At 45.7% G+C, this 18668-nt stretch overlaps 1 long non-coding RNA gene and 1 other non-coding gene across 2 annotated transcripts in view; one reads left to right on the top strand and one right to left on the bottom strand.

The window, feature by feature from the left end:
* The window catches only part of LOC128571754 (uncharacterized), a 105053-nt gene that overhangs the window by 24855 nt on the left and 61530 nt on the right, over positions 1-18668 (top strand). The window lies entirely within an intron of this gene.
* LOC128580051 (U6 spliceosomal RNA) lies at positions 2753-2860 on the bottom strand. The gene has a single exon (XR_008378411.1). It is a non-coding gene; the product is annotated as a U6 spliceosomal RNA (small nuclear RNA).

Here is an 18668-nt window from a genome sequence, read left to right as displayed (position 1 = left end):
AAATGAGTTGTCCGGCCAGGTGGGGGAGGCCCCAGCCTCTCCTGGTGCCTCTTGAGCTACTACTATGGTCAAGAGGGCAGTAGTTATCTCATTTTGGCTAGAAATGTTCCATAGGGGATCAGAATATCCTGTTCTCAGGCAAGCAGGCTACTCACAACCTCTAATGATGCATACATAGAAAAGCATTACGCATCTTTCAGGTGATTCACAAATTCCTAGTCAGGGGCCAATTAGAGTAAATGTCCCCCTCAGAAAGAGACACTGCCAAGAATAGAAAGAAATATTAGAAAATATTAAATTCCAAATGACAAGAAGCTTTGAGAGGACATTGCTGTTACTCATTATTCAAAACCATGGATTGGGTGCCCACCCACCCTCCCTGTCTCCATGGAGTTTATCTTCTAGGGTAGGAAGAAAGGTAACAAACGTGGAAGCAAATAACGGTGGGTTCGGAGTGCTATGGGGTGGATGAACAGGCTGGCGAGGCAGAGGGACTGAGGGAGGCATGTTGAGAAGGGTTCTGGGGGAAGGGTCCGCGGTGGGTGCAGGGACCGTGAGCTGAGACCCAGTGTCTGAGAAGGAACCAGCTGTCGGGGGCAGCGAGCTTCAGGTAGAAGTAACAAGCCCCGGGACAGAACACAGGCCAGGGTAGCGTCAGTGCATGACAGGGGAACAGATGTAAACCAAGAGGGAAGGGGTGGGCAGGAGCGAGGTCACGCAGTGCCTTATTTACGCCCAGAGCAATTGGGGATTACTGAAGAGTTTAAACAGGAGAGGACCCTATATGGTTTATGTCTTTCGCTGTTGTTGCTTTTAGTTTCATTTGCTGTTGAGTTTTAATTTCATTTGTTTGTAATTTTAGTTTCCTGAATATTTTTTAAAAATGAGATGTGACTAATATACCATCAGAATTGCTCTTTTAAAGCCTACAATTCGGTCATTTTTATGACACCTACGAGGTTGCGCTGTCATTGCATTATCTATATCCTGAACGTTTTCATTTCCCAAGAAAGAAATTTTATACCTATTTGCATCTCTCTCCATTTCCCCTTCCCCCAATCCCTAGCAACCACAAATGCGTTGTGTCCCTATGGATTGGCCTATTTTAGATGCTTCATGTAAAGGAAATCTTACTACATACGGTGTTTTGTGTCCGGCTTTTTTCACCTGGCATAATGTCTGCAAGTCTCACCCTCCTGCAGCGTGCGTCAATACTTCATTCCTTTTTATGGCTGCACTGTATTCCTGTGGATGGATTTACCACTTTTTTATATATCATTTCCACAGTTGTCGGACATTGGAGTTGTTTCCACGTTTAGGCTGTCGTGAACATTCACGTACACTTTTTTTTTTTTTTTTTGAGACAGAGTCTCAAGCTGTCACCCTGCCTAAGAGTGCCATGGCGTCACAGCTCACAGCAACCTCCAACTCTTGTGCTTAGGCAATTCTCTCGCCTCAGCCTCCCAAGTAGCTGGGACTACAGGCGCCCACCACAACGCCCAGCTATTTTCTGGTTGTAGTTGACATTGTTGTTTGGCAGGTCTGAGCTGAATTCGAACCCGCCAGCTCTGGTGTATGTGGCTGGTGCCCTAGCTGCTTGAGTTACAGGTGCCGAGCCCATGTACACATTTTTGAATGGACATGTACTTTCTTGAATAAATGCTTCCTGATTCTTACAAACCTTTGGTTAATTTTCAGAGTTCTGGAAAAGCTGATTCTGACAATTTGGGTTGGTGTTTGTGTTGCTTGTATAGAACAGAGGATTACCAGAGGTGTTTTTTTTTTTTTTTTGCAGTTTTTGGCTGAGGCTGGGCTCGAACTCACCACCTCTGGCATATGGGGCCGGCACCCTACCCTTTGAGCCACAGGCACCGCCCATTACCAGAGGTCTTTTTTTGGTGGTGGTGGTGGGGTAAAATGTGCTGGTTTTTTTTTTATTATTATTAAATCATAGCTGTGTACATTAATGCTATCATGGGGCACCATACACTGGTTTTATATACCATTTGACATATTTTCATCACACTGGTTAACGTAGCCTTCTGGCATTTTCTTAGTTATTGTATTAAGACATTTATATTCTACATTTACTAATTTTCTTTCTTTTTTTTTTTTATTGTTGGGGATTCATTGAGGGTACAATAAGCCAGGTTACACTGATTGCAATTGTTAGGTAAAGTCCCTCTTGCAATCATGTCTTGCCCCCATAAAGTGTGACACACACCAAGGCCCCACCCCCTCTACATTTACTAATTTTCACATGTACCCTTGTAAGATGCACTGTAGGTGTGATTCCACCAATTACCCTCCCTCTGCCCATCCTCCCCCCTCCCTCCCCTCCCTCTCCCCCTTCCCCATATTCTTAGGTTATAACTGGGTTATAGCTTTCATATGAAAGGCATAATTGTGCTGGTTTTATATACAATTTGAAATATTTCCATCAAACTGGTTAACCTAGCCTTCACCGCATTTTCTTAGTTATTGTGTTAAGACATTTATATTCTACACTTAGTAGATTTAACTTGTACCCTTGTAAAATGCACCATAGATGTGGTCCCACCATTACCCTCCCTCCACCCATCCTCTCCTCTCCCCACCCCGCCTTCTCCCCTTTCTCCTTCATCTTGGGCTATAGTTGGGTTATAGCTTTCATATGAAAGTGTGGGTGTTTATAAATTGGTTTCATAGTAGGGCTGAGTACATTGGATACTTTTTCTTCCATTCTTGAGATACTGTGCTAAGAAGAATATGTACAAATATGGAATGCTTCACAAATTTGCATGTCCTCCATGCGCAGGGGCCATGCTAATCTTCTCTGTATGGGTCCAAATTTTAGTATATGTGCTGCTGAAGTGAGCGCCAGAGGTCTTTGACATTTCACTGACATCACTTTGGGTCACTTCACTATGTTAGTATTTGATGAATTAAAATGAGTCAAATTTTAAAGGGAAGTAGCCCTGAGTTCTGTCTTCTAGATCATTGGTGTGGTCAGCAGCATCACCTCTGTTTAAAAAATAATAATAATAAGTGTTTCTGCCTCTGTTTAAAAAAATAATAAGTGTTTCCAAAAGGCCACATGCCGAGTGAAGAAAGAGGCCAACAAAGCAAATCAGACTTCAATCAGCCTCTGGACAGGGCTTCGTTGTTGGGAGCAGCGTAATTGTGTTTCTTGGAGAGATGGCATGGTCCACACGGGCAAGCTGCTGGAGTGAAGAATGATTGTGGGGTATTAGGAGTCCTGGCCTGGTGGGAGGAGGCTGGCTGGGAGTGCTGACTGGCAGGGAGACTATTTTCCAGTCATTGAATCCCCAGCTTTGTAAGGAATCATGGCCAGGGGTCAAAAGGATGCTCTGCCCTGGATGCTCTGTGATGGCGAACTGGCTTGTGTGTGCTGTTATATGTCACAGCCCTGTGAGATTCTCTGTTCCAACAGACTGGGGATGATGTTGTCCAAGTGCAGGCGATATATAAGCTGACCTCTCAGTCTGTTGCTCATAGGGGTTGGGGTATGACCATTGACTTTTCCCGGGTTGGCAGAAAGCTGATGTTTTTCCATGCCCTTGGAAGGTGGAGTTGCTGAGACTATCTCAGCTCTCCCTCACCTACTTCTAAGTTCTTGCAAAAATTTGTCAGGAGGCTTGGCGCCTGCACTCAGTGATTAGGGGACCAGCCACATATATCTGGGCCGGCGGGTTCGAACCTAGCCCAGGCCTGCTAAACAACAATGACAGCTATAACAAAAAAATAGCCGGGCGTTGTGGCAGGCACTTGTAGTCCCAGCTACTTGGGAGGCTGAGGCAAGAGAATTGCTTAAGCCCAGGAGTTTGAGGTTGCTGTGAGCTGTGACACTATGGCAATCTACCGGAAGCGATAAAGTAAGACTCTGTCTCAAAAACAAACAAAAAACCAAAAAGACTTGTCAGGAGTGCTTAATGTTCCATTCTCTCCCTAGTTTGTCCTGTAGAAATGACTGACAATAGGTTGGAGTTTATCTAGGATTGGTGTTTTAGCTCTTGGAGCTAAAAAGCCAGTTGCAGAATTCTGACTCAACAGAAGTAAATGAGAGAACAGTTCAGGTGGCTGAATTGATGAGAAGGGGAGGAAATAAGAAGGGCCACCCTTGGGGACTAAGATGATCTCAGATGGCATTAACAGTGGAATGACGTGTAGAAGGAGGAGGGTGAGGGTTGCACTCACTCTGGGCTGCACACGCACAAGGTTTTGTGTCCTGGGGTATGTCTGGGGTGGGGAAGACAGCCTGGAAACTGTACTGTGTTAGAACAAGGGAAGGGCTGCAGCTGTCCAGGTGACAAATGACAGACTCAAGGGACACTGTCTGCAGATCTCTTCAGGGCTGTTCTAGGGCAGAGAGTGCAGTTGTATGAGGCCTTCCCAAGGCACAGTTAGGTGCAGTGGGAGAAGTTACAGAGAAGTAGATCTCAGCTCAGCATTGAAAAGACCCCTCTGACAGGTTGTGTCTAAGCATGCAGCCGTGGCCCACATCTGTAGGTGGTGATCCTCTCAGTCAGGTCTAAAGAACCAGGTCGGGAGAATTCCAGAAGGTGATTTGCATAGCGCCCACGATGATGTCCTCACAACAACTTCTTGGAGCTAGCGAGGTCATCACATCTCAGATGTGTCTCTCCTTCATTCCAGATCTCTATAAAAATGACTCTGCTACCCACCTACTTGTAAAGGCAGAACATCTGGGCATTCTTCTTCCCTCTACCACCCATGGCAATCAATCAGCCAGTCAATCACCAGGTCCTGTCCCCGACAACCTCAGGGCGTCTCTGGCACTGGCCCCTTTTCTTCATCCATTGCTACTGTCTTTACTCAGATCGTCATCATTTCTTGTCCTGGCCTCTGTTATGCCATCAGGTCTGTCTGGTGGCAATCTCACCGCATATGACCATGTGAGCCCTTGTTGAAATATTTGCCATTTCTCCACAGTCTTTAGCATCAAGCACAGATATTTTTTTTTTAAATTTCAAATTAATATGAGGATACAAATTTTTAGGTTACATTGTTTTCAGTTCTAAGGTAAAATTCAAGTTGTAGTTGAGCCCTTCACCCAGGGGGCGTGCTGAACACCCTCACATTGTGCCCATTGGGTGAGATCCCGCCAGTTTCCATCCCTCGTCCTCACTCCTCTCACCGCTGTCTGCCCTCCCCCTTGCTAGACTATGTTTGTGTTTTATCATTCGTGTTGGCGTGTAGTTGTTTATACATTGGTTTCATGTTAGTATTTAGTACATTGGATATATTTTTTCCATCTCCAAGATACTTCACTAAAAAGAGTGTGTTTCGGCTCCATCTAGGTAACCATAAAATACATAAGTCTCCATCTTTTCCTATGGCTGAAATATACCATGGTATACATATATCACAGTTTGTTAATCTATTCATGGGTTGAAGGGCACTTGGGTTGCTTCCACCACTTGGCAATTATGAACTGAGCTGCAATAAACATTCTGGTGCAAATGTCTTTGTGATAAAATGATTTTTGTTCTTCTGGGTAGATACCTAGTAATGGAATTGCAAGATCAAATGAAAGGTCAACTTGTAGTTCTTTAAGAATTCTCCATACTGCTGGGCATGGTGGCTCATGCCTGTAATCCTAGCACTCTGGGAAGCCGAGGCAGGTAGATTGCCTGAGCTTACATGTTCGAGACCAGCCTGAGTCAGAGCGAGACCCCCGTCCCTAAAAATAGCTAGGCATTGTGGAGGGTGTCTGTAGTCCCAGCTACTTGGGAGGCTGAAGCAAGAGAATCTCTTGAACCCAAGAGTTTGAGGTTGCTGTGAGCTATGATACCATGGTACTATTGAGGGCGACCAAGTGAGACTCTGTCTCAAAAAAAAGAGAAATCTCCATACTTCTTTCCACAAAGGCTGCATTAGTTTGCAATCCCACCAGCAGTATAGAAATGTCCCCTTCTCTCCACATCCACACCAGCATCTGCAGATTTGGGACTTTGTGATGTGTGCAAATCTCACTGGAGTTAAGTGATATCTTAAAGTGCATTTAAGATATCTTAAATTTGCATTACTTTGATGATTAAAGACGATGAGCATTTTTTTCATGTGTGTTGGCCATTCCTCTGTCATCTTCAGAGAAGTTTCTGTTCAAGTCTCTTGCCCACTTATAAATGGGATTGTTCACTCTTCTCTTGCTGGTTAATTTGAGTTCTCTGTAGATTCTAGTCATCAGCCCTTTGTCAGATTCGTAACAAAGCACAGACACCTTACCCTGATGTTCAGCCCGTTTCTCTGGGCTCACTATGCTCCGAGTGCCCCAGGCTCCAGCCATGTCACGGCTGCCCTGCCTTTGTTTTCATAGGTCTTGATGTCTAACACTCTTGGCTTGCTTTTTTTGTTTGTTTGTTTCAGAGACGTTTTAGGTTTACAGAAAAATTGATTGGAAAGTAGAGCATAGTTCCCTCATTATATGCGTCTCATATTAATTAACATGTTTGTTACAACTATAAACCAGTGTCAGCACATTATTATTAAGTCCATAGTTTGCAGTCTAACACAATATTCACTGTGTTATATATTCTCTAGTTTTTGACAGAAGTATATTGACTCGTAGCCACCATTCCATTGCTGTATCATACTGAGTAGTTTCATTGCCCTAAAAATCCCCTGTCTTCCACCTATTTATTCCTCCCCCTCATAGCTAACCTTTTCCTGGCTTTTATATGTCAAAACCTACCCACTTAGGGCTGGCCTGGAGAGTCCCATGCTTTCTGTTTGGACTCTCTTAGAGGGGGCAGTGCCCTGCGTGTGCTCACGTGTGTGCACTTGAGCTCCCTGCTTCTCTTCTTCAGCGATCACACCACCAGGTGAAGTCCCTTAGGAAGCCTTCACATGTTTTTCCATGCTGGGTTCCTTCTCTCTCTTCCCTCCACCCCCATTGTCCCCAGATACCAACCCTGCTGGTATAGATTTTATCTTACAGATGCGAAAACTGAGACTCATTTATTCAAATGACTTACCCAAGGCCCCACAACTAGCAAACATGGGGACAGAGATTTGAACCCAGGTCCATCCATCTCCAAACCCTTCCAGAGCTCTTGATTTAAGTCCTTGATCCTGTTCCCCGTCTGCCTTCCCCTCTCATCTGAGGACTTCAGATCAGGGACTATTTCCAACTCCTGTCTGGAACTGGAAATGTCAGAACCTAGCTCAGGACCCAGAACAGAGCCAGCATTCAAGATAAATATAGATGGGTTGAAAAATACTTTGTTTATTGGAATTCTAATAAACTACTAGCTAGAAGTACCAAAGGAAGCAAAATCAGGAGTCTTTGAGCTGTCTGCAGGAAAAGATATTAAAAATATTTACCCCATAGGGTAAATAGAGCCAACCTCTTGAGTAAACTTAATTCCAGTGACAATGACCTGGGCTGTATGAGTATGCCTGCGAGTTCGAGAGATCTATCTCTCCCATACCTGGGACGCTCTTAAGAGGGAAATAGGCTCCTTCCATCCCAGGCTAAAGAGGCCTGGACAGTCCCACCCTTTCTGTCTGGGCTCTCTTGGAGGGGGCGGTGCCTCGCTTGTGCTCACGTGTGTGCACTTGAGCTCCGTGCCTTCTCTTCTTCAGAGCTCACACCACCAGGCCCACACTTCTGCTCTCCGCTGATGCAATTTATATGTCTGAGCATGAACGGAGGATTTGTGAGCCTTCAAGGCAGTAGCTTTGGAAATTACTGCGACCGGCTAGGGCTGCTGGATAGAGAATTAAGGTTTAAGGAGACTTCGAAGGAATTATTTTCAAAGGGGTTGAGGCTTCTCCTGGACCAGAGGAAGAACATATTCAAGGCTCTGAATGGCTGATGCCCACCCCCACATCTTTCCCCAGCGCCCTTCCTAAGGTCCCTTGTGAAATGTACCCAGTAAGGCTACTTGGCTTAATGAATATGATGGGACCTAAATACCATGATGGGACCTATATACCGTGATGGAACAAGGATTCATTTAACAGAGTCAGCTGGTGAAGGATGTGAGGTGAGAATGACAGTTGTTCAAGCCTGGGTTCACGTCTAGACTTGGGCTCTCACCAGCTGGGGAAGTGTCTGGACATTTAAACATCTTTGAGGCTCGGTGCCTATAGCTCAGCGGCTAGGGTGCCAGCCACATACACTGGAGCTGGCAGGTTCAAATCTAGCCTGGGCCTGCCAAACAACAATGACAACTACAACCAAAAAATACCTGGGTATGGTGGTGGGTGCCTGTAGTCCCAGCTACTTGGGAGGCTGAGGCAAGAGAATCGCTTGAGCCTAGGAGTTTGGGGTTGCTGTGAGTTGTGATGCCATGGCACTCTACCCAGGGCAACAGCTTGAGACTCTGTCTCAAAAAAAAAAAAAAAAAAAAATCTTTGAGCCCCAGCTGCTAGCTGATGAAGTTGAAAGGGGTAGTGTCTCAGGAAGAAAAGGAGGAGGGCATTTGTGTCCAAAAGACCCATGTGGGCTCAGGCAAGCTCCTTAACTTCTCTGTGACTTGTAAATTTCAGAGTACCCACGTACCAAGCAGGATTGTTTTGAGGGTCTAACTGAGATCAAGTGTGGAAAGTGCTCAGGGTGGCACCTGGCACCCACTAGGGCTCAGTCATCATGGGTTCCATCTATCTCACCTGCCTCATCCCAGGGCCTCAGCCCCCACCTCCCCTCAGTCCTAATGGCTTCCCACTCATCACCCACTCCAAATCCCCATCAGTTGTCTTGACTGAGACAGTGACAAGTCTGCTGACTTTCTCTGCACATCCAGGGACTACATTGTCTTCCACATCTGTCTAGAAATGCTCTTTCTGAATCCTGTTCGTGACTCCCCTTCACCTGCAGGATAAAACCTGAATTCCTTCTTGCCCTCCACCTTCCCAGCCTTACTTCCTTGCCCTTGTCCCTTAAGCAGATGTCACACTGCAGTACCAAATCTGATGACTGCAGGCTCCCAGCATCAAGCATCTCTCATCCATATTTCTTTTGTATCATTATTGATCTTTCTGCCTCCCAAGATGAGGATAGTTTTCATAGTGAAGTTTGAAAAGAATAATATCTTGATATATTTAAGGAATAATTCTAAAGAAAAACAAAATAGCATTCTTTTTTCTTTATGTCTTGAAAACGACCTGAGTTTTGCCACGGATTTATTCAGTTTTCCTATGAGCTGTAGTCATAGAATGATCAGAACATTCTATTTCTTTGTAATTTCCCCGTGCTGGGTTGCAGCCCTGGAAAATGATAGATGCCTAAAATTGATCAGGGTAATCAATGCTGTGTGAAGTATTTACACAAGATGGATGTATCATCCGCCAGATGTGGGGGTTGGCAACGGCTTGCTTGTTTATAAAACCCCGGAGATCCCATTTGTATCAGTGACTAACGTTTGCGCACAGAGCTGTTTGCTGCGTTTCAGAAATGATTAGTTATTTGACATGACCACCTTTCTCCTTTACTCTCCATTCATCACAAGCCTTGCTGCTCTTTCCTACATAACAAAATCAGGCTTTTATTCAATCTTCTTTCTCCTTGACCTCTGTGATATATGGAAGTGGTTTTATTTTGCATTTCCAACTGGATTCCAGTTTGGCTTCCTCCTCTAATCCAAAACTTAAATGGTGCTGGTACTCTCAACATAATGGTGCTGCACCTCTGATAGAAACTCTGAGCCCCTCGTGTGGCATTTAGAATCCTCCCCAGCCTGGCTGCAGCTGCTTTCCAGATATATGAGGTACTGAGGACCCCAGCACTGGTTGGGGATACTCTTGTTATAAGCGATAGAAACTCAGGCTAATTCCCACAAAGATATTTACTGACGGGCCCCTGCACAGGACACAGAATTGAAGAAAGGCTTGCCTGAACAAGCTCAGCTCTGGTGCTCTCAAAGATTGGAACTCGGATTTCCAAAACTGTTAGCAGCTGCCATTGTGCCATTTCTGCTCGTCTTGTGTGATGGCTTCACTCTCTCCTCCTGCAGACAGGTTTTGTCTGCTTGGTGGGGAGTGTGACCACTGTTAGTTTTGCTTTTCGTGGAGGATAGTGTGCACCAAGCAGGGACACTGATGCACCCAGCTGGAGTCCCATGTAGCCCTGGACCACGGACTATACCTGGGGGAAGGGGAGCTATAACTGGCCCAGCCGGCATCACCCCCAACTCTGTGGTCAGGAGGGGAGGGTGTGCTCTTGGAAGAAGGGAGGAGGGGAACGTGCCTGCCCGCAGCTGTGGCTGCCTACCTGCTCTGTGCATCTTGGCCACAGGGTCTGTTCCGCTCAGTTAGCGCTTACTGAGCACCAACTCTCTGTGCCAGGTTCTCAGGCTTCCTTCAACCGAGCCTGCAATCTGGTGGAGGAAACAAATACCCAAACAGATCATTTCAATGCAGGGAGTAGAGTGTGACAGTGGAGACGGACTCCCATGCTGTCAGAGCCCAGGCCTTTTTTTTTTTGAGACAATCTTACTCTGCTGCCCTGGTAGAGTCATAGCTCATAACAACCTCAATTGCTTGGGCTCAGTGGATCCTCTTGCTACAGCCTCCCCAGAAGCTGTGACTACAGACTCTGCCACAACACCTGGCTAAGTTCTCTATATTTAGTAGAGACAGGGTCTTGATCTTTCTCAAGCTGGTCTAGAACTCCTGAGCTCTAGATCCACCCATCTTGGCCTCCCAGAGTGCTAGGATTATAGGCACGTTCCCAGGCCTGTACTTCGACCTATTCAGTCAAGAAGGCTTCCGGGAAGAGTGACTGAGAGAACTAGGTGACAAAATGGGCATGGGCATTCCAGGTGAGAAGCAGCAGCAAGAAGTGGTGAAGTGGGCGGCTCCTATGGCTCAGTGAGTAGAGCACCGGCCCCATATACCGAGAGTGGCGGGTTCAAACCCAGCCCCGGCTAAACTGCAACAAAAAATAGCCGGGTGTTGTGACAGGTGCCTGTAGTCCCAGCTACTCGGGAGGCTGAGGCAAGAGAATCGCCTAAGCCCAAGACCTGGAGGTTGCTGTGAGCTGTGATGCCACACCACTCTACTGAGGGCGACAAAGTGAGACTCTGTTTCTAAAAAAAAAAAAAAAAAAAAAAGTGGTGCAGCTTCAGGCCTGTGCCCAGAGAGGGTGGGGGGAAGGTGGGCAGGGTCAGAAGGCCTGGCCTTTGGCCTGGGCTCTTGTCCTGCTCTCTTGTCCTCCTGTGATCCGCATAATGAAATCCGATTCTGCCTCAAGGCCAAGCTCTCAGGGAATCGTGTCATCTTGAATCCCTCTGTAGAGAAATCACAGCTTCCTCAGGGATTCCACAGTGCCTTATAGGGCCTCTTATTCTAGAATTTTATGTTCTGCCTTGCTCTCAGTAGTTTATTTATACATCTGAGATCCTTTACTACATCAAAAGACCCTTGAATGCGGGAACGATGCCCTAAACGTCCTTCTTTTTCACAGCCCAGCTCACACAGCGTCTTGCTCAAAATTCAGAAAATAATTGAATTGTGATCATTTGGTTAATTGGGCAGTTTCTTTCCCTTTGGGAGCAACTACCAAAAGACATTGGTTTCATGTAAGTAGAAAGAATGAAAAAAAAAGTATCTATCAACACTTTCTCAACATATCCAATTAAATATATATTTTTCCAAAACAAAAAAGAGCCTTATGGATTTTACTGATTATGAAGTTGATAAATACGCCTACAGAAAATGTAAATGATACATAAAAGCATAAAGAATAAATTTAAAATCTCATAGATACTATCTCCCGGAGGCAGCCACTGTTAACATTTTAGATGATAACCTTTCAGACTTTTCTCTATAAATCCAGCTGTCATTAGTATATAACTTTATAAGAAGGTAATAAAAAATGCAACATAGGCGAGCCCTTGGAGTATTAAGTTCAAAAGAATTTAAAAGTTGGGTAAAATCTGTTTTGTCTTTTAGATAGCCGAAATGGGCTCTTTTGTATGTTCCCTGAGGGATTAAATAACCACTCAGTATTTGCTTGGGCAAGTTGTACCTGCTCTCTCTCTTTTATTGCGATATAATTGACATACTATAAAACTCACCATTTAAAGTGAGTGATTCAGGGGTTTTTAGTATACTTTTAGTATACTTACAAGGTTAGGCAACTATCACCGTTATCTAATTCCTGAACACTTCCATCACCCTCAGAGGAAACCTCATACTTTTAAACCAGTCACTCCTTGTTTCTCTTTCCCCGCAGCCCCTGGCAACCACTAACTTTGCTCCCATCTGTATGGATTTGCCTACTTTGGACATTTCACATAAATGCAATCACATAATATGGGGCCTTTTGTGCCTGGCTTTTTTCATTTACAAATGTTTTCAAGGTCCATCTGTGTTGTAGTGGGTATTAGTCCTTCATTCCTTTTGATGGCAATAACACGGCATTGTATGGCCACACATTTTGTTTGTCCACTCATCAGTTGATGGACATGTGGTTTTTTCTACTTCTTGGCTATAATGAATGTTTTGCTAGCAACATTGGTGTAAAAGGTTTTATATGAGCATGTGAATTCATTTTTCTTGGCTATATATACCTAGCAGCAAAATATCTGGGTCATATGGTGACCCTTTATTTCGCTTTTTGGGAAATTGCAAAACTGTTTTTCGAAGTGAAAAATATCTATTTTCAAATCCTTTACCTGTTTTGTAATTGGGATATTTGCTTTTTTGTTGCAGAGTTTTAAAAGTTGCTTAAATATTCTGAATAATAGATTTGGCGCTTGTAGCTCTGTGGTTAGGGTGCTGGCCACATGCACTGGGGCTGGTGAGTTAGAACCCGGCCTAGGCCTACTAAACAAGAATGAACAATAACAAAAAAATAGCTGGGCATTGTGGCAGGTGCCTGTAGTCCCAGCTACTTGGGAGGCTGAGGCAAGAGGATCGCTTGAGCCCAAGAGTTTGAGGTTGCTGTGAGCTATGATGCCACAGCACTCTACCAAGGGTGACATAGTAAGAGTCTGTCTCAAAAAAAAAAATTCTGAATAATAAACCCATATAAGATATGCAAAAAATTTTCCCATTCCATGGCTTGTCTTTTTACCTTCTTGATAGAGTCCTTTGAAGCACTAACATGTTTAAGTTTGATGAGGCCAAATTTGTCTATTTTCTTCTGTGTCAGAGGCATGTTTCCTGACATTCCCTCATAGTTTTGATTGTTCTAACCCCACCCCAACCAGAGCTCCCATCTGTCCTCTGACTGTCCCTTCTAAGTCTTCCTCCTGGGCACCTGCAAACACTGGGATTTCCTTCTTCTCAAGGTTCTTCTGTGTTTATTGTGATCAGTACATCTTCACTACATAAGACACTTTGGATTGACTTCAAGAACTCACCTTGACATGGGCTTAGGATTTTCTCCAACTTTGGATTCTGTGACAGTCTGCTCCTCTCTGACTCCTTACTAGGCACATTTTCTTGCTCAGGGTTTTCTGTACTCTCAAATTTCTCTCTCTCTTTTATTTTTTTGAGACAGAGTCTTACTCTGTTGTCCCAGGCTAGCATGCCATAGAATCATAGCTCATGGCAACCTCAAACTCCTGGGCTTAAGCAATCCTCTTGTCTCAGCCTCCCAAGTAGCTGGGACTACAGGCACCTACCGCAATGCCTGGTGGAGTTTCACTCTTGCTCAGGCTGGTCTTAAACTCTTGAGCTCAAGCAATGCACCGGTCTCAGCCTCCCAGAGTGCCAGGATTACAGATGGCATCTGATTCTCAATCTTTTCATCTCTTCAACTATCTCTTGTCTTTGGTCCTTTAGTGATGGAATATGACAACAGTGGAGTGAGGCAGACCTGGGTTTGAAATCTGGCTTAGGCCTTTTTTTTTTTTTTTTTGAGATGGAGTCTCACTCTGTTGCCCTAGGCTAGAGTGCTATGGTGTCATAGCTCACAGCAAATTCAAACTCTTGTGCTCAAGCAATCCTCCTGCCTTAGCCTCTTGAGTAGCTCAGATAACATATGCACACCATTATGCCCAGCAAATTTTTCTAGTTTTTGTGGATATGGGGTCTCATTCTTGTCAGGCTGGCCTTGAACTCTTCGCCTCAAGTGATCCTCCTCCCGTGGCCTCCCAAAGTGCTAGGATTACAGGTATGGGCCACAGTGCCCAGCCTTGGCGTGGACATTTACGAGCTGGAGGAACTTGGACAAATTTATTTACAGCTCTGTTCTTCAGTTTTCTCATGTATCCAATAAGGATAATACAAGTATCTTTCTGAGAAATTCTTGTGAGACTAAATGAGATGTCACAGATACCCCGTGCCTGTGATTAGAGTAAATGCCCCCAAATATTAGCCTCTGGGGCCCTGCCTAATCTCACTCCAAGCCAGGTCTTTCTGTCCTCTGCCATCTTTAGCCCTTCAGTGCCCTTACTTTGAGGGGGGGTCACTTTCAAAGTGTCATTGTTAGTGACAATAACATCCCACGCTGGTACCTCACCAGAGCTTAGAGCGTCTTGGAGCATCATTCTTTAATCCTGTTACATTCTCTTTCAAAATTTTCATTTCCCCCCTTTTCTTTCCACCTCATGGCCCCTGTCCTAACTTTGTATTCACAGGTCTCTGACTGGAGGGGCAGCCCCTAATACCTCAGCAGCTCGTCTACCTGGCCTTTGGATTTGCCCCTCATAGGACCTAGGATCCAGGCATCTTCCATGGTTCCTATGGCTGTGGCAGAGCCACATGCTGACCTAGCAAAATGCAGGGGAGGGATTCAACTGCAGGTGGGAGCTCTTGATTCTAGGCTAGTCCCTGCCATGGGCTTGCCAGGGGACCCAGGCAAGCTCTTCATGCTCACTGGACTTTGATTTCCCCATCCATGCAGTGGGATGAAGGATTTAACAGACTCGAAGGCCCCTGCCGGCTCTGATGTATAGTGATTTATCACTCATGGTCTCTTCCAAATACAAAGCTCATTCATGGGGATTCTGCGATGTTGTTCTTCCTTCCCACTCTCCCTACCTTGACAGACTTGTCTTCTAAGGCAAGTGTCCCCTTTGCCAATTCCTACTCAGACCTCATTTCCTGGCTCTGACTCACTGTGCTTGGCTTCTTCCCTTCCCTTACAGCCTAGGGCGTGTGCGCTGATGTACAGATTTATTCTCACTGCTGGCAGATCTTCTGCTTCTGTGTTCTCTTGGTCTTTGCAGATAGTGTTGGTCTGTTCCTCCTGTGCCACCCCAGCCTGTATGTTGACAACAGAAGGATCTTTCTAAAGCATAAATCTGAGCTTGTCACGCCCCACTGAAAAACTTTCCCCCAAGATAAAGGTGATTTCCTTAGCCTCCTTTTCAAGGAACCCACACTCCTCTGCAGTCTGGCCTCAACCCAAGTGCCCTACTCAGCTGCACCTGAAGGGATGGGCCCTCTCTTCTTTAGTTTGTTCTGTTCCTCTGCCTGGAATGCACGTCCTCCCTTACTTCTCTGTCCAGTGAAATTCTACTCACCTGCTGGGCCTCAGATCAACTGTGACTTTCTTGGGAAGCTGTCCTTGATCTCATCATTCAAAGAAAAATGCTGTTGCTTCTGCCTTCCACAGAATGTCATTCATTCAGCAGAGAAGAATCATTTTCTTTCTTTTTCATGGTGTAACAAAGGCAGAGACGGCATTTGATTCAGTTAAGTGCTCGTCTCATGGTGCTACTCAGTAAGCATTTGCTGACTAGGGGTATGACTTCTCTCTGGGCTCCTGGCTTTTGCCTCCCTCCCTAAGTGAGCGACTTGAGAGGCCTCTTCTAATCTACCCACCATAGGTAGATCTTCCTATGATAGCTGGGGTCCAACTGCTGCCAAGCCCAACTCATGTTCCACATTTAAACAAAGGAGCAGGAAGAAGCCAATATTAGAGCAAGATCCTAATCACACAGACACCTGCTGCACAGGGAGCTTTGGTGAAATTCCCAGGGAGTGCCCACAAAAGCAAGTGGCCCGCTGTGTCTACAAGTAGGATTCCTGCTGGTTGAGCTGGGAACCTGAACATCTGGATCTTTCAAGTCCCAGAGAGCTGGAGCTGGTGCACGAGATCAATTTGTCCCAACCCCCTTATCATATAGATGCAGAAGCTGAAGCCCCAGCAAGACTTTCCACCATCGCTCAGCAAATCAGGGCAGGGCTGGGCAAAAACTCCGAGCTCTCACTTTCAGGCCTGGGCTGTCTGTCCCCTCCAGGCCTGCGGACTTCCATAAGCATTGTAATTCCTGCATGTTTTATTTCATGAATAGGGATTTTCCTAGAGTTGGATTAATAAGACCTTGAAATTGGCACGTCCTTGAAACGCCAAGAGCAAAATCACTGATGGAGAGAGAAGGAGGAGGAATGGAGGGAAGGAGAGCAACAAAGAGAAAAGAAGACGGAGACAGAGAGAAACAAGGAGAATGAGAGAGAGACAGAGGGACGAGAAATGATTAAAGCCCACAGGCAAAGAGACTGAAAGAGAAGCAGACAGGGACAGACAGTGTGAGTGAGAGACAGGAAGCAGAGATAGAGGGAGACGACAGGAACAGCCCTGTCTCAACTTCTGTCTCCTTCCCGTACCAGGCTGCCGGGAAATGCTTCAAAGGCGAGTGTGGCTATTCCCTCGCAGGTTCTTTGAGGCCCATAGAATGACATGGCCCCAGAGGCCTTTGCCCCTTCTTTTACAGGGGCCTGGACTTCAGCTTTTAGGCCATGTGGGGGCTGTAGTAGCTCTGCGAGTATGAAATGGGACTTCAAAAAATGTGTTGGCGTTGATCAGATTTCCTGAGGAAGCAAAGAAAGACCTCAGAAGGGAGGGACATCAACAGTCTGGGCCCTGGCCCAGGATCTTGCACTGAAGGTTCTCCCTCCAGGGCTTGGATCAGCTGATCCCTAAGCCCTTCCAGCTTTAATGATCCCGGCCAAGCGCATGGGACCTGAAGAGAGAGGGCTCCACCCCTTCTTGGATTCCCATCCCAGCTGCTATCTTGGGATCATGTGTGCCATCGGGGATGTAAACAGAGAAGGATTATCTGTCCAAGGAGAACAAATCCACTATTGGTTCCTCCAACTGGAGAATCTTCCTGGTAGAAATGTGAAGTCACAGACCATCAGAGCTGGAAGGCACCAGACACCTCTCTCCTGACTTGCTCACTGCTCAGATGGGGAGACAGAGATGTGAAAAGGCACCAGCTGGATGGCAGCTAGAAGGCAACTCAGATCTGCTGGCTCCTAGCCACAGATCCCAGGGCTTCCAGCTGCCTGCTGAAAGGCAGTGGAGGGAGTGTGGGGACAAGACTGAGGTTTCTTAGGCAATAAGAACAGCCAAGGCCCCGGAAACATCCTACAGTGTCCTCCCTTCTCTTTCCCCTCTTTAAATAGGCTGTTCTGGACAGCTGCATGGACAGAGCCCCTCAGCGCCCAGGAGCTCGCTGAGAAGCAGCTGGCTGTGCACCTTCCTGCATTCACCAGGAACTCGACTTCCGCTCCTGTCTCTAAGCCTTGCCAGCCATCTGGGCCCTATCTTAGAGGAGGTTGGGGGAGAGTAGTAGCTCAAGAAGGCAGCAGAAGGGGGTAAGTTGAGAAGGAAGGAGTATTAAAAAGGTGAAGCTCAGACTTGGAAATCTATGTACCACATATGTACCACAGATTCCCAAGCAGTGGAACTGACTTTCTTTCATAGACATTCTGAAGTTATCTTTTTTTTTCGTTTCTTCACTTATTCTTTCATACACTTATTCATTCATTCATGTAACCAAGCAACCAACCAATTGCTCATGGTGCACATGTCCAGTGTTGGTGGTGGTGATGGTAGTGGGAGATATGTTTATTGGTGTTGATGGTGGGGTACTATTGGTGTTGGGAGGTGGTACAGGATGGGTGTTGGTGATACTGATGAGGATAATGGTGAAGTAGGTGGTGTTATTGATGATGGTGGGTGGTGGTGGGTGTTTTTGTTGTTGGGTGGTATTGATGGGAAGTGTGATTGTGGTAGTGTTGATGGGGGTGACAGTGGTCATGCTGATGTGAATAGTGGTGGTGATGAGTGTTATTCATGGTGATGGTGATAGAAATAGGAAGAGTGGTGATGGTTGTTGGGGTGGTAAAGTTGTTGCTGTTGATGGAAGTAATGGTCATTGTGTGTTGTTTATGATGTGGCAGTTTTTCTGGTAATGGTGATGGATATAGCAGTGGTGTTGATAAGTAGTTGTCAATGGTGGTATTGTTGATGGAGGTTGTATTAGTTTCTATTGCTGATGCAACAAAGTATTGAAAAATTAGTGGCTTAAAACAATACAAATGGGCTCGGTGCCCATAGCTCAGTGGTTAGGGTGCTGGCCACATGCACTGGGGCTGGTGGGTTCAAACACAGCCCAGGCCTGCTAAAAATGACAACAACAACAACAACAAAATAGCTAGGCATTGTGGCGGGCGCCTGTAGTCCCAGCTACTCAGGAGGCTGAGGCAAGAGAATCACTTAAACGCAAGCGTTTGAGATTGCTATGAGCTGTGATGCCATGGCACTCTACCGAGGGCAACAAAATGAGACTCTGTCTCAAAAAAAAAAAAAAGAAACAATACAAATGTATTATTTTAAAGTTTTGTAGGGCATAAATCCAACATAGTGCTCACTGGGCTAACATGGAGGTGTCAGCAGGCTTAGCTCTACTCCGGAGGCTCTAAGGAAGAATATGTCTCTTTTCCTCTTCCATCTTTTA

Source organism: Nycticebus coucang, chromosome 2 (genome assembly GCF_027406575.1).
Source record: "Nycticebus coucang isolate mNycCou1 chromosome 2, mNycCou1.pri, whole genome shotgun sequence".
In the NCBI taxonomy this organism is placed as follows: domain Eukaryota; kingdom Metazoa; phylum Chordata; class Mammalia; order Primates; family Lorisidae; genus Nycticebus; species Nycticebus coucang.
Note: the sequence above shows the minus strand (reverse complement) of the source record. Positions and strands in the feature narration are given on the sequence as shown.